This window comes from Melozone crissalis, unplaced genomic scaffold, assembly GCF_028551555.1.
Source record: "Melozone crissalis strain CALT ecotype California unplaced genomic scaffold, PUWL_Pcris_2 ptg000004l_1, whole genome shotgun sequence".
Lineage (NCBI taxonomy): Eukaryota > Metazoa > Chordata > Aves > Passeriformes > Passerellidae > Melozone > Melozone crissalis.
This window is the reverse complement of record NW_026535782.1, coordinates 40,487,786-40,501,034: the sequence shown is the minus strand read 5'-3', so window position 1 is coordinate 40,501,034 and position 13,249 is coordinate 40,487,786. Positions and strand designations below refer to the sequence as shown.

General features: G+C 42.0%; 1 protein-coding gene across 4 annotated transcripts in view; it reads right to left on the bottom strand.

Moving 5' to 3' along the window:
* TCF20 (transcription factor 20) overlaps positions 1–13,249 on the bottom strand; it is a 128,878-nt gene that overhangs the window by 25,964 nt on the left and 89,665 nt on the right. The window lies entirely within an intron of this gene.

The following is a 13,249-nucleotide window of genomic DNA, read 5'->3' as shown; positions in this document are numbered from 1 at the left end:
CCAGGTCCTACACTGGTATTTTGCCTCCTCCTATGGCAAGTCTGAAGACAAGTAGATCTACACCATTAAAACCATACACTGAGCACTGTCAGAACTTCTCAGAAGAAACTGTAGCTACTGGAGACCTTTTAACTGGGAGGGAATGTCTGGTTTAGGTTACTCCAGCTGGCAAAGCAGGCCAGGGGAGGGGAGGGAGCATCCAGTCCCTAGTGCTTCTGAGTCATAGCATCATCATAATAAAGAAAACCTCCACCTTTTCCTATGTCTAGACAATGAGATGGATGTACTCGACATCAGTAATAAATACATACATTTGAGAACCACCTTAGACAATCTTGAAACTGCTCTTTTTTAATTTTTTTTTAATTTACTACTTTGCATAATTAGTAATATCATTTTGGAAGAACTTTCCACATGAAGTGATGATCCTGACCAGGCTCCCCACTTCCAAATCATTTTAAGACCTGAGTTTGTTCTTGCACAGCCTGCAGCCCCCTCCTATGCCTAGCATTTCTCTGTATCAGTACTGACAGTGAAAGTCAAGAAAGCCAGTCCAGCCTGATTAAAATGGGAATGGGGTGAGGGAGGGATTTGCTGGCTAGATCACCCACCTAACTCACTTCAGTCACAGAGCACTATTGCTGGCAGAAGGGGAGGTGTGGACAAGAAGAATGGCTTCTAACAACCCTAATTTAGCCTAGATGAAATTACCACCATATTTCATCTTCACAACAGATTCCTCAGTGAAGCAGAAATGGTTTACATGGGGCACTCTTCACTCATTTGTACCTCTAACACAAAGAAGCCTTGACCTTTGGCTACACTCCTACCTCCCTCTGCCCTCATTTGTTTCACTTCCCCCAGCCCTTGCCCTGCACTCATCTTTCTCCTAATTTACCCCACAGTGGCACAAGACAATCAAGGGCTGCTGTCAAAGTAAAAAAAGGAATTTCACCAATTCAGAGGGGAATTCTGAAAAAGGAGTTTTAGTTGTGGCAAGGAGAGGGGCAAGTCTATGAAAACCAGTGTTACTGTGAGAGCAAGTCAGACCTTCAAAGGTCCTTTTCAGGACGATGATTATTTTGTTAGCTCCCTACACTCAGGCTAATGTGCAGCTGTGCTCTTCTGGACATTTGCTCCATTCCCCACTCCCAATGCTGCAGTAGGAACAAGCTGATGAGGTCAACTAAACCTCAGAATCCTTATTCCCATATTCCAAACAGCTCTGTGCCCACATCTCCAGCCAGAGACCTTCTCCCTCAACATGGCTCTAGCCACTTATGCTTACCCATAGCTTTAGCAACACAAGACTGCTGTTGAATGCTAATTGCTTACTAATGAAAACTAATCATCATGCAATTAAACTTTAATCACTAAGCAGCTGGCTGGGATCCAATCCATAACAATAAAGGCTTATTAATAACTTTTTGCCGAAGTGCTCTATCCATGAAGACTATCCTCTACACAGAGTCCAGTTAAGTGTATGAAATTGTTGGAAAAATATTTCCTCTGCCAACAGCCTAGCCAGAGCACAACAGGATAAGAGCAGCACAGTATAAATTAGCTAAGAAGGATGAGTTGACAATTTGGGGAACCCAAACTACTCTTCTGGTTCCTTCCATAACCTCAGGCACAATGTGCTGCACAGAAAGAACTTCTTTTCTCCAGTTCTTGTCTCTGTAGAGTAACATTCTTTAAGGCAAAAAACTAGTTATAATTTTGCTGTAGTTTCTAAAATTATTACATGAATACTCATCATACTTCAGTTTTATTTTTACTCATCTTTCTAAATCTAGGGAAATTAATCTAACCTCTTTCAGAACATATTTCTCTAATTAAAAAATATATTGAGGTTATATAACTAGGCTTATAATGGACAGATTGAAATCTACTTTTGAAAAGAAGAAAGTTTAAAACCTGCTTTCTATAAAGCCACAAAGATAATGAGAGAGCAGGAGCATCTTTGCTGTGAAGACAGAGAGAGCTGGGGCTGTTCAGCCTGGAGAGAAGGCTTCAGGGAGACCTTACAGACCCTTCCAGTACCTAAAGGGGCTTATAAAAATGAGAGAGAGCAACTTTCAACATGGGCAGATAGTGACAGAACAATGGGGAATGGTTTTAAACTAAGAGGAGAGGTTTAAAGTAGGTATTAGGAGGAAATTCTTTACTGTGAGGATGAAGCACTGGAATGCTGTACAGAAATGCTCTGGATGCCCCCCATCCCCAGAAGTCTTCAAGGCCAGGTTGGATGGCTTTGAACAGCCTGGTCTCATGGAAGGTATTCCTGTAAGGTCTCTTCCAACCCAAACCATCCTGTGAATTCATGATTTTAAAGTAATTTCATACCACCATCAGTAAGTGTCCCAGTTCTGCCTGCAGAATTCCTATCCCAATCTGGCATAAAGCCTTACGTGTAGATAACTTTTTATGAACTTGGTTTGCATTGCCATGCTTGGAGAGCTTCCTTTATTATGAATAGTAGAACACTAGTACAATTGAAGCATTATTCTTGTTTATTCAGTGACCAAAGAATTCAATATAATGCTTATTTTGAAAATAAAATTTAAAATTTGTAGATTTTTAAATTTAAAAAGGTCTTACAAAAGATAGAATACAATTCTAATAATCTACTAAATATTATCTAAAAGAAAGTAACGAACTCTTATCCTCAGAAATTGACCTTTTTTCATAGTCAGTAACACAGATGAAAGATGAAAAAAAGACTTTTTCCAAAAATCAGGAAAAATACATTCAAATCTGCACTTTTGCCCATTGCAATCAAATATAACCCCATTTTAAATACAGAGGCATAGAGCAGAATAAACTTATTTGCTAGTAGTGTTCTTCTAACAAAGCTAAAGGAATACAGCTGAAGTGACAAACATCTGGAATTAGTCTAAGTTTAAAAAATTGGTTCATTTTAAGTTAACAAAACAAAACACCAACAACGCAACAACTCTCCTCCAAAATTTTGGGGAATCTTAACAAGCTTTTTACCAGCACAGCTTAAAAAGATTCAAGCTATAATGACACATAAATGGATTGCATTCACTCACTATTGAAAAGTTAGTAAGCGTTTGGCACCCCTATGGTAACAGGCAATTGAAATCTTACCAAAGAAAAAGACCGTGTGAGCTTGTGGATAAGCCAGACAAAAAGCTTTAAAGCTTTGTCTAGAAATCCCCTGCACAGAGAAGGCCCCATCCACGTTTGGAAGAAATTCCTGAAAATTAAGTTACATAAATGTATTTTTAAATTAAAACTGTACAGAAATGATGAGGATCCCTGAAGCTTTACAGAAAGGCAACTGTGGAATGAGCAAGCTGCTTTTTGCATACAAGTTTCCAGTGCTCTTGGCTACAACTCATGTAAGTGGGTAAACATCCTATTCTTTCCTAACACTCCATTGTCAGTAAATCCATTTTCCACTTTCCTCACCCCACATGCAAGACAAACAGTAAAATATAAAACCACATGCAAGCACAGACATAATGCCTGTACTTCGGGATAAACTAATGACAAAGGAGTCTGCTAATAAAGATGCACAGAAAGTACCTCCCTGCATCTTCTCTCTTCCCCATTACAAAGGGGTCAGTACTGGAGTCTTTCCTCTTACCAGCATCAACTTTATGCTTGAGATCACAACTAAAATGTGATTCCTATCACCTTCAGTCCATAATCACCAATAGACTGCACCAAATTCACCTCACTTCTACTCACAGTAAAGCTAAAGAAAATCAATTTCATTTCACAAACGTAACTACTGGCTTCTGATAATTTAAGATATTGAAACATTTGCATCAGACATGTACATGTGGATTCTGTCTGCTCAGCTCTTTAGCATTTAAGGCTTGTGGTACCAATGCACAGAGTTGCTGTAAGCTACCAAGTGCTGCAGCAGTAGTGATTCACACTTCAGGTCCCCAAGAGAGAAAAGCAGCGAGCTGAGATACACCAGGGGCTCCTCCCAGGTTCTCCTCCTGGGGAGGATTACTCTCACAGAGCAGGAGTCATGACAGCACAGACTTTCAGTGGCACAGCAGATGGCAATGCCTTTCTGAGAAAACCAAATCTGAAGTTCATCATTCAGCTGTCTTTCAGAATTTCTCCTCCACCCAAAATTTCATGCTTTCTTATTTTTGTAACACTGCAGAAGAATATTAAAGATGCTGCCATTTCCCGAGGAATGAAAATGAGTATTATGCTAGAGTGCACATTTCCAGCTCAGATAACTAGGTATTTGGGCACAGTCTGTCAGTGAAAACCAGGAATTCAGCCACTTTAAGGGTAACTGTAGAAAGTGCCTCAAGCTTCTGTGGCAATCCTCATTAAAGGGCTAAAGCATAATAAAAGCTGTTTCCAGAGATAAAAGCAAGCAAGCAATGTTCTCAGTACATCCCTTTTCCAACCACTGCTGGCAGTGATTTTAAATCTGCTTCCCTTTCCCCACAGTGAAAAACTAAAAAGCTCCAGTGTCACTTCTTCCTACTCTTGAAATGTGTCCCTACTAACACAGCTCTAGGTGTCGAAACACAACTGTTCCTTCCTGTGTGTTGTCAGGCATGTTATTTTTGAAGCAGCAGATTATTATTTCAGCTGAACCCTGACCTAACACAGAACTCCTGCACTTGAGGAGTTTTTTTGGTTTCATGCTTTGGTTTGGGGGGGGGGGGGGGGGTGAGAGTGGGTTTGGGAGAAAAAAAATTACTAGGTTCTGCATGTTTTTCTTCTCTACAAAGAAAGATGATGAATAAAAGGTTAACATTCTTCTCCAAACACTATTAAATAGTAGTACCATACACCTGAAACCCTTTCAAGTGGTGGTGGCACCTGGGCACAATTTTATGTTACAGCTAAATTGATCTAATGGTTATCATTACCAGTGGAAAGGACACTCCCTCGCAGATGCAGCAAACATGGTTCAGAGGGTAAGCAGAGTCAGATGGCTGATGCGGCACAAAGATCTCCCACCCCAAGCTAGTCTTCTGATGGATTAGCTGGCTACAAATCAGCCCACTGTGCAAATGCACAGGTGGGAGATCTAGTGCAAGTGAAGTAGTGGAAGCAAGCAGCTCACAAAGAGGATAAAGCAGGATCCCTCCTCATGACAGCAACTCCCTCCTGCTCTGGCTTAGGGATAAGAGAGCCCACCTGTGCCAAATGAGACATTCACAATGAACTGATAGCTTTATACTTGTATGGAACAGTAGTCAGGTTTCTGGGCCTAGAAACTGTTTTGCTTTGTTTTGCCAAAGGCAGCTAACCTGCCACAATTTTCCCAGTTCATACCAATTCCCTGGCTTAGCCACTTGATTAGCTATGCAGCCAGGAACCTTTCATAAGCAATTACTTACAGAGTGTGGGAGCTTTTCTGTTAGGCTGTGATTTCCCAAATTTGAGAATATAAATAGCTTAAATCCTAGTGATCCCTCCAGGCACCCTTCTTTACCCAATTTACAGCTAGGGTCCAGAATGGTAGAGGTAAACAAAAGAAAATGGTTCTATGAAAGCATCAGAGTAAACAAAGTATTATAGAAAGGTAATCTCCTCCAAATAAGATATGGTGGAAGATCAATTATCAGGAGTCTTAGGTCAAGAACAACTTACCCGTGCAAAACCAGGAGCTGTTCCCTGTGAAATATGGGTAACATGCAAACCTACTTCTAACTCTAATACTAACAAAGACACACTCACAACATGAGGCACAAGGCTACCACTGCCCAATAGGCATGAAAAATACAAGTATCTAGTATCAAGCTGAAGAGAAAGAGACTTCAGGCATTTAGGTACTAAACTTCTCATCACTAAAGTCTATCAGACCTTCAAAACAGGCCTGTTAGGAGTCTTGAAGCAGGTAGATTTTACCACTTTGTATAAAGAGCAGGCTTTGAAAGAGAATCCATGGAGAGCTGGACAGACAAAATTACAGACCGGTGAGAGAAAACATAGAATTTTCTGCTCCACTGTAGATCATGGGCAGGTTTCACCCTTCACCATTTGTTACTCTGAAGTTCACCTGACTGAAATCCAAGATGATCTTTTCAATAAGGTGCAACAAAGGAAACAGGTTCCAAGGACTCCTTTCCATGTGTAAGGATTAAAACATTTCTAAAGCTGGGAGAGATGCAGAGATTGATGAGAAAAGCATTACATTTTTTAGGCCTTTTAAAGAGATCTTTAAAAGGGGGATAAACAAGCTTTCCTTTCATAGAACACTCTCAGCAGGAACACAAGCTACATTTATCTTCAGCAAGGTCAATTTGGATAAGAGCAGGGATAGAAGAAAAACAAACAAACAAACAAACAAACCCATCCTAACCAGAAGTAATACATGTGCTAGGTCAGAGCCTCTGCCTTAGGAAAAAACATGTCTTACAAAGAAGCCCTGTAAGAAACAGCATACCACCTTCCTAGTGAACAGCTTTTTAGAAAACAATAGCTGAACTATCTTGGATTCAACTTAACACAAAGAATGTTATCTGCATTGTTCTCATTTACAGCTTCATATATTTAATACTGAGAATAAAGACCATCAATTCTTCTGAACATTAAAACTGCCGACAACTACCAAAGTGACTCCATAATTCTTCCAGTTTCAAAGGTAACCAAGATTTCATCTTACATGGAAATGAACTTCTCATTAACAGAAAAATGGTGAAAAAATAGACAAGACGGTGAACTTTCTGGCCACCTACAGTATTTGAAAGAAAAAAATTTATAAGCGACAGGATCACCTAGCACTAAGGAAATGGCATTTTTTTCAGTTCCAGATTTCATCAGCATTGGAACAAAAAAAAAAATCTAACTGCAAGAAGGCCACTTAGCACCATGACTATGCATTAACAGTTTATGAGGGAGACAGACTCCTTAGCTCATCTGCTGGGGTATCTTATTTGAGCCTCAAAATAAGGAGAAGGATTAAGTCATTCTGCATCTGAAGCAGCCCAATTAATTAGATCACATTCTCAGAACCAAAAAGCACAGCAGAGTGACCAGAGTGAAAGGAACACCTTTTTGCCTTCAAGAAAGGCAGATGCTAGCACTTTGGAAACCACCTGGATTGCTGCTTAGCAGATAACACACACCATTTTCAGTCCAGAGTGAAAACAGACTTTAAGGAAAGCTCAAAGCTCTGGAGAGTCACTTCACAGTTTGATAAACCTTTTTAAGATAATGCCTTCTCAGGAATTCTTCCTGAGCATCTGGTACAATTTGATCTTTGAGCACCTTCACATAAATAAAAATCCTTTCTTGAGATTGACTATGGGCCAGCTGTCAAAAAAACTGCAGTAAGACAGACACTTAATCATATAAGAAACAATTTAGCAAGAAAAATTATTTTCTGATCTTGGAAAGCATGAGAGAAATAGGTGTCCAGGGGAAAAAAAATCTATAATGAGCTTTCATGTGATAAAAAAATAGGTGAGCTTGTGTGAGAAGAAGAAACACAGGACAGGTTACTTGTATCACTACCTACATCAATGGCCTTTGACTAAAGGTTTAAGTTTCCTATTTCTATATTAGAGTGCTGCATAAACAACAGCAACTGAGCCAGGTGTCTAAAGAAAATATTTCAACTCACTTAATGGTATGGATTCAGTTTAAATTGGTGCATATTTACTCTGTTGGTACCACAGACAGTTTAGGTAATTTTTAGTTATGGGAATATTTAATTTGCACAGAATGAGTTACATACATGCATTATTCACTTCCAGGATCATGACCCTTCATATACCATATGCTAATGTCCTTCCTTACCCATAGACAAAATCCAAGAGCAAATTCCTGTGTGCCTGTGCACACATCTCTCTACTTGTTCCTGGTAGGAAGCAGCTACTTGATTTGCACATCTGCTCTTCCATGACAGCAACACTAATGAACTGCATGTCAGAGGGAAAAAGAGAAAATGCACTTGCAAAGCACAGAGGAGGTAAAGAAAAAGCATATGCAACAAGCATAGGAAATCAGCTGTGTGAGCCAGAAGGCTTTCCTCAGGCAGCAGGGCAGGAGAGTTGAGTTCAACAGAGCCTTTCCACTGCCTGGGGATGGCTTCTGGCAGGCACACCTCTGAATACCCCATGGCCATCTCAGTGCTGCACGTAACCCTCTGAGAGCTGAAGGGGTGAGGTTACTCTGCTTCCAGAGGAGAAACCAGCACAACAGCTTGCTACAACAGGAAAAGAAAAATGCTAGAAGAAAACCTTTTCCATTCTTTGTCACAGGGGTGATAAATGGATTACTCTTACGGATGTTACACAGAGGAGCTACGCATCATCTCAGGATACTGTATTTGTATGAGACACAATACAGAGCTTTCAACTCTGATTCGGGAGGGGGACAGTATTAGGCTTGTCCTTGGCAAGCTGTGGGATGAGATGCAAAGGTTAGAGAAACAGGGCACTAGTGAGGGCACTCTGCCCTTGACTCTGAAATGTGCTGGCCATACTGGAGCACACTTAGAGTCTTAGAGAGGTGAGCCAGGGAGTCCTGAGGTAACAGAAACCAACAGGGATACCAGCAGGGAAATATCTCAAAGGAATTAAGGGGTGTTCCTCTGGGAAGGTGATGCAGCCAACAGCCTGGCCAAGGTGCCTTTACACCAAAGCACACAGAATGGGCAACAAACCAAAGGAGGGGCTGGGTGCCACCATGCTGTTGGAAAGTCACAGCCTTGTTGCCATTACTGAAACTTGGTGGGACAAATTGTGTGACTGGAGTGTGACTATCAATGGCTGTGAGCTGTTCAGGAGACAGAAAGGAGGGAGAGGTGGAGGGGTTGCCCTCCATGTCAAGAGGTGCACTGAGTGTGAAGAGCTGCCTCTGAAGAACAGCCATGAGCAGGCTGAAACACTGTGGGTAAAAATCAGACACTGAGGTAGCAAAAGGAGCCCTGAGGCCGGGCTCTGCTACAGCTGCCTGACCAAGGGGAGCCCACTGACAAAGCCTTCCTGCCCAGTCACAGGAGGTGTGGTGCTCACACGCTCCAGTCCTGCTGGGGGACTTCAGCACCCTGACAGCTACTGGGAAAGCACCAAGGTTACTGCAGGCAATCCAGGAGACTCCTGCAATGCATGGAAGATAGCTCCTTGAGCCAGGTGCCAGCCCTACCACAGGGAACTTGATACTGGATTTGATGATCACCAGTGTAAATGAACTAACTGGGAATGTCAAGATGGGAGGCAGTCTGGGTTGGAGCAACCGTGCATTGGTGGATTTTGCAGTCCTGAGTGATATGGGTCAGGTAAGGAGTAAAGTTAAGCCCCTGAACTTCAGGAAAGCAAACTTCCAGCTCTTCAAGGAGATAGTCAATAGGGTACCCTGGGAGACTGCCCTCAGGAACACAGGTGCAGAACTGAGCTGGCAGATTTTTATGGAAGTCTTCTACAGAGTTCAAGAGCTAGCAATTCTCAGAAGCAAGAAACTGAGCAAGGAAGGCAAGAGACTGGATGGCTGAGTAGGGAACTCTTGGTCAAACCAAAGGGAAAGAAACAAAGACACAGGCAGCGGAAACAAGGACAGGTAACATGGGAAGAGTACAGGGATGAAATTCAGTTGTGCAGGGATAGTCTGGAGAAGGCCAAGGCAAAGCTGGAACTGAACCTGAAAAGGAATGCAAGGAATAACAGGAAGGTCTTCTACAGGTAGGTTAACCAGAAAAGGAAGGACAAAGAAGGTGTATTCCCTACCATAAACAATGCTGGCAAACAGCTAACAACGGTCGAGGAGAAGGCTGAGGTACTCAACAAATTTTTTGCCTCAGTCTTCAATGGCAACCTCTCTTCCCACACCTCTCAAGTGGATGGATGACAGGATGGGGACTGAGGCAGGCAAGTGCTCCTCCCACTGTATACAAAGATCAGGTTAATGAGCACCTAAGGAACATGAATGTACACAAGTCTATGGGATCTGAAAAGATGGATTTGAGATTCCTGAGAGAGTCTGCTGATACAATTCCTAAACTACGCTCCATGGTATTTGAAAAGTTGGTAGTCAGGTGAAACCCCAGGTGAGTGGAAAAAGGGAAACGTTGTACACATCTGTAAAAAGGGCAGAAACTGTCAGCCTCACCTCTGTGCCTGGGAAGATCATGGAACAGATCCTCCTAGAAGCTGTGCTAAGGCACACAGGGGACAGAGAGGTGATTCAGGACTGCCAGCACAGCTTCACCAAAGGACAAGTCCTGCATGACCAACCTAGTGGCTTTCTATGACGGAGTGACTCCTTCCTCCCTGGGAAAGGGTGAGGATGTAATTCATATGTAATGCTTTTGAAATGTAAGGCTTTTGACAGTCCCACACAACACCCTTCTCCTTCTCTCCAAACTGAAGAGTGACAGATTTGATGCATTAGATGGATTAGGAATTGGTCAGACAGTCAGATCCAGAGGGTAGAGATGAACAGCTCAGAGCCCCACTGGGCATCAGTGACCAGTGGTGGTGTCCCTCAGGGGTCTGTATTGGCACCAGAGTTATTTAATGTCTTCATTAATGACACAGATGAAGGGACCAAGCTGAGTGGTGCTCTTCACTCACCTGAAGGATGGCATGCCAGCCATAGGGATCTGGACAGACTCAAAAGTGAGCACATGGGAATCTCATGAGGTTTAACAAGACCCAGAGCAAGGTGCTGCACCTGGCTTGGGGCAACCCCGGGTATCAACACCAGCTGGGGCATGAAGGGATTAAGGGCAGCCTTGCCAAGAAGGATTTGGGAGTGCAGGTGGACAAGAGCTTGGACACAACCCAGCAGTGGCACTCACAGCACAGAAAGCCAGTTGTATCCTGGGCTGCATCCAAAGGAGCGTGGGCAGCAGGATGAAGGAGGGGATTCTGCCCCTTTGCTCTGCACTGGTGAGACACCACCTGCAGTGCTGCATCCAGCTCTGACGTCTTCTGCACAAAAAAGGACATGGACCTTTTTTTGTTCTAAGCAAAAAGACCAAGACAGCCTTTGCAAGTCCAGAGGAGGCCACCAAAATGATTAAAGGGACACAGCAGCTCTCCTTACAAGGAAAGGCTGAAAGAACTGGGATTGTTCAGTCTGGAAAAGAGAAGGCTTTGGGGTGACTTAATTGTGGCCCTCCACTACCTGAAGGGAACATACAAGAGAGAGGCTATTCACAAGAACATGTAGTGACAGGACAGGGGTGAATGGTTTCAAAGTGAGAGTAGGTTTAACTTAGGTGTTAGGAAGAAATTCTTTACTGTGAGGGTGGTGACGCATTGGAACAAGCTATCCAGAGCAGTTGTGGACAGCCCATTCCTCTAAGTGTTCAAGGCCAGATTGGATGGGGCCCTGGGCAGCCTGCTCTAGTGGAAGGTGTCCCTACCCACAGCAGGGGGTTTGATCTTTAAGGCTGCTTCTAATTCAAATCATTCTATGATTCTATAGCAAAACAAAATGTACACATAAGACAATTGTCCCTGACTCTGAAAGTTCAGTCTTATGAACAGTTAAAAAATGGATCTAGACAGAACAGTGGAGAGCACTGAAAGACTACATATTATTTATCATATACCAAAAGTAAGCAGTATTTCTTGCAGCCTTAAATAGGAAGGATTAGGAAGAAATAGTTTTAAAATCAAATGAGATTGTGAATCTGAGTGACATGAAAATCAGAATAAAATGACAGACAATGGATTAAGGATAATGTAGATTAAAAGCCATGTTTTAAAGTAAGATTTTGGAAACTCACTATGAATTCAAGAACGATTTTTAAGTTTGTGTTGAAATAACATGAATCTGGAGAAACATGGAAGCTCTACAAGGCTCTGGAAGAAAGTGACTGAGTTACCAAGAGCTACTCAAAAGCATGCTATTCCAGGATAAAAAAAAAAAAGCACAAGTAAACTTCAGTGAGCCCCACAAAAAAAGCATGAAGTAATGAAAAACAGCCTCTCTGAAAAATACAATGGAAAGCAAGGAGGTAATCAAAAGACACAGGCAGGAAACAAAGGTGGAACAACACTTCAAAAGCAGCACAGCTGATAGTGATAATGTAGTCGACAAAAAAATGGAAAATTAGGCACTGGATCTGAACCTTAACTGGGAAAAGATCACCATAAACACTGATTACAATTGCACTAGAGCACAACTGAAGCCACAGTGGAGGACAAGAGCCCCAGACAATGCACTCAAAGAACTTTGAGATGAAAAAAGAAAAAGGAAATTAAGAAGTAGTTGCAAAGGCAAGAGAGGCCACAAGCATTTTGTACTTTTTTTTTTAAAAAAAAAGAGAAACACTTATTTCTACTGGCATTATGAGGGAAAAGAAAAGACAGAGGAATTGAGGAGCTGATTGAGGGAAGGAGGTAGAGGAAAAGAACACAAAGTTCAAGGGAGATAAGGAGACATTTTTGTAAGGTGCCATAAAGGCAGATGAAACAGTTAAGAAGAAGAGGAAAAAAAAATTTTACTTGTAAGTAGGAGATGATTGTAACAGTTGGAAGAAAGTGCTAAAGGGTAAGCCAAAGCATATTCAATCAGAAAGTCAAAGATTCCACGCAGGGAAAGAACTAGACGTCAAACAACATGCAAAAACCCACATGAAAATGTGGATAACGGGCTGCTATTATTGAACAAGTTTGATTAGAGCCTCTCAACACAGCATGTTTGAGCACAGCTGGGCTTATGTCCTTTGCACAAACAGGGACACAAAAAGGATCACTGGAGGATAACTCAAGCGGTTCAAGAACTTGTAAAAAAGGCATTTGCTACTGGGAAAACCAGAATCCTAAATGAAAGACACACCCTACACACAGTAAAAAGGGAAAATCGGGCTAGAGAGATACAAATTCTAAATACTGGTGAACTACCAGACAAATGAAAGCAGGCCACACTGCCAGTAGAATCCAAACGGTGGTGGAGGACCTGAAAGAAACCTTGCAATTATCAGAGATAAGAAATTCAGCAGTTGCATCAGAACAAGCACGCGGGCATGGCTCGATGAAAACCAAATGAAATTAACTGACTATGTTTAATGAGAGACTAGAAACAAGAATGCAAGCCAAATCAAGTTAGGGCAGAGAAGCATGTAATTACTGTCAAAGAACAGTTGAGTGAAAATTTAGAACAAGCCAGGAATCAAACTTGCAGAGAAAAAGCTCATGGGGAGGAAATAAGCACGCTGTATGTAACAATACAGAGGAAAGAAGATAAAAACTGGATCCCAACATTGTTTAGAAAAGGAAGATCCTGAAGGCAACAGGAAAAAGTAATCCTATGCCTCTTTCATGGTCTGACCCAGGAC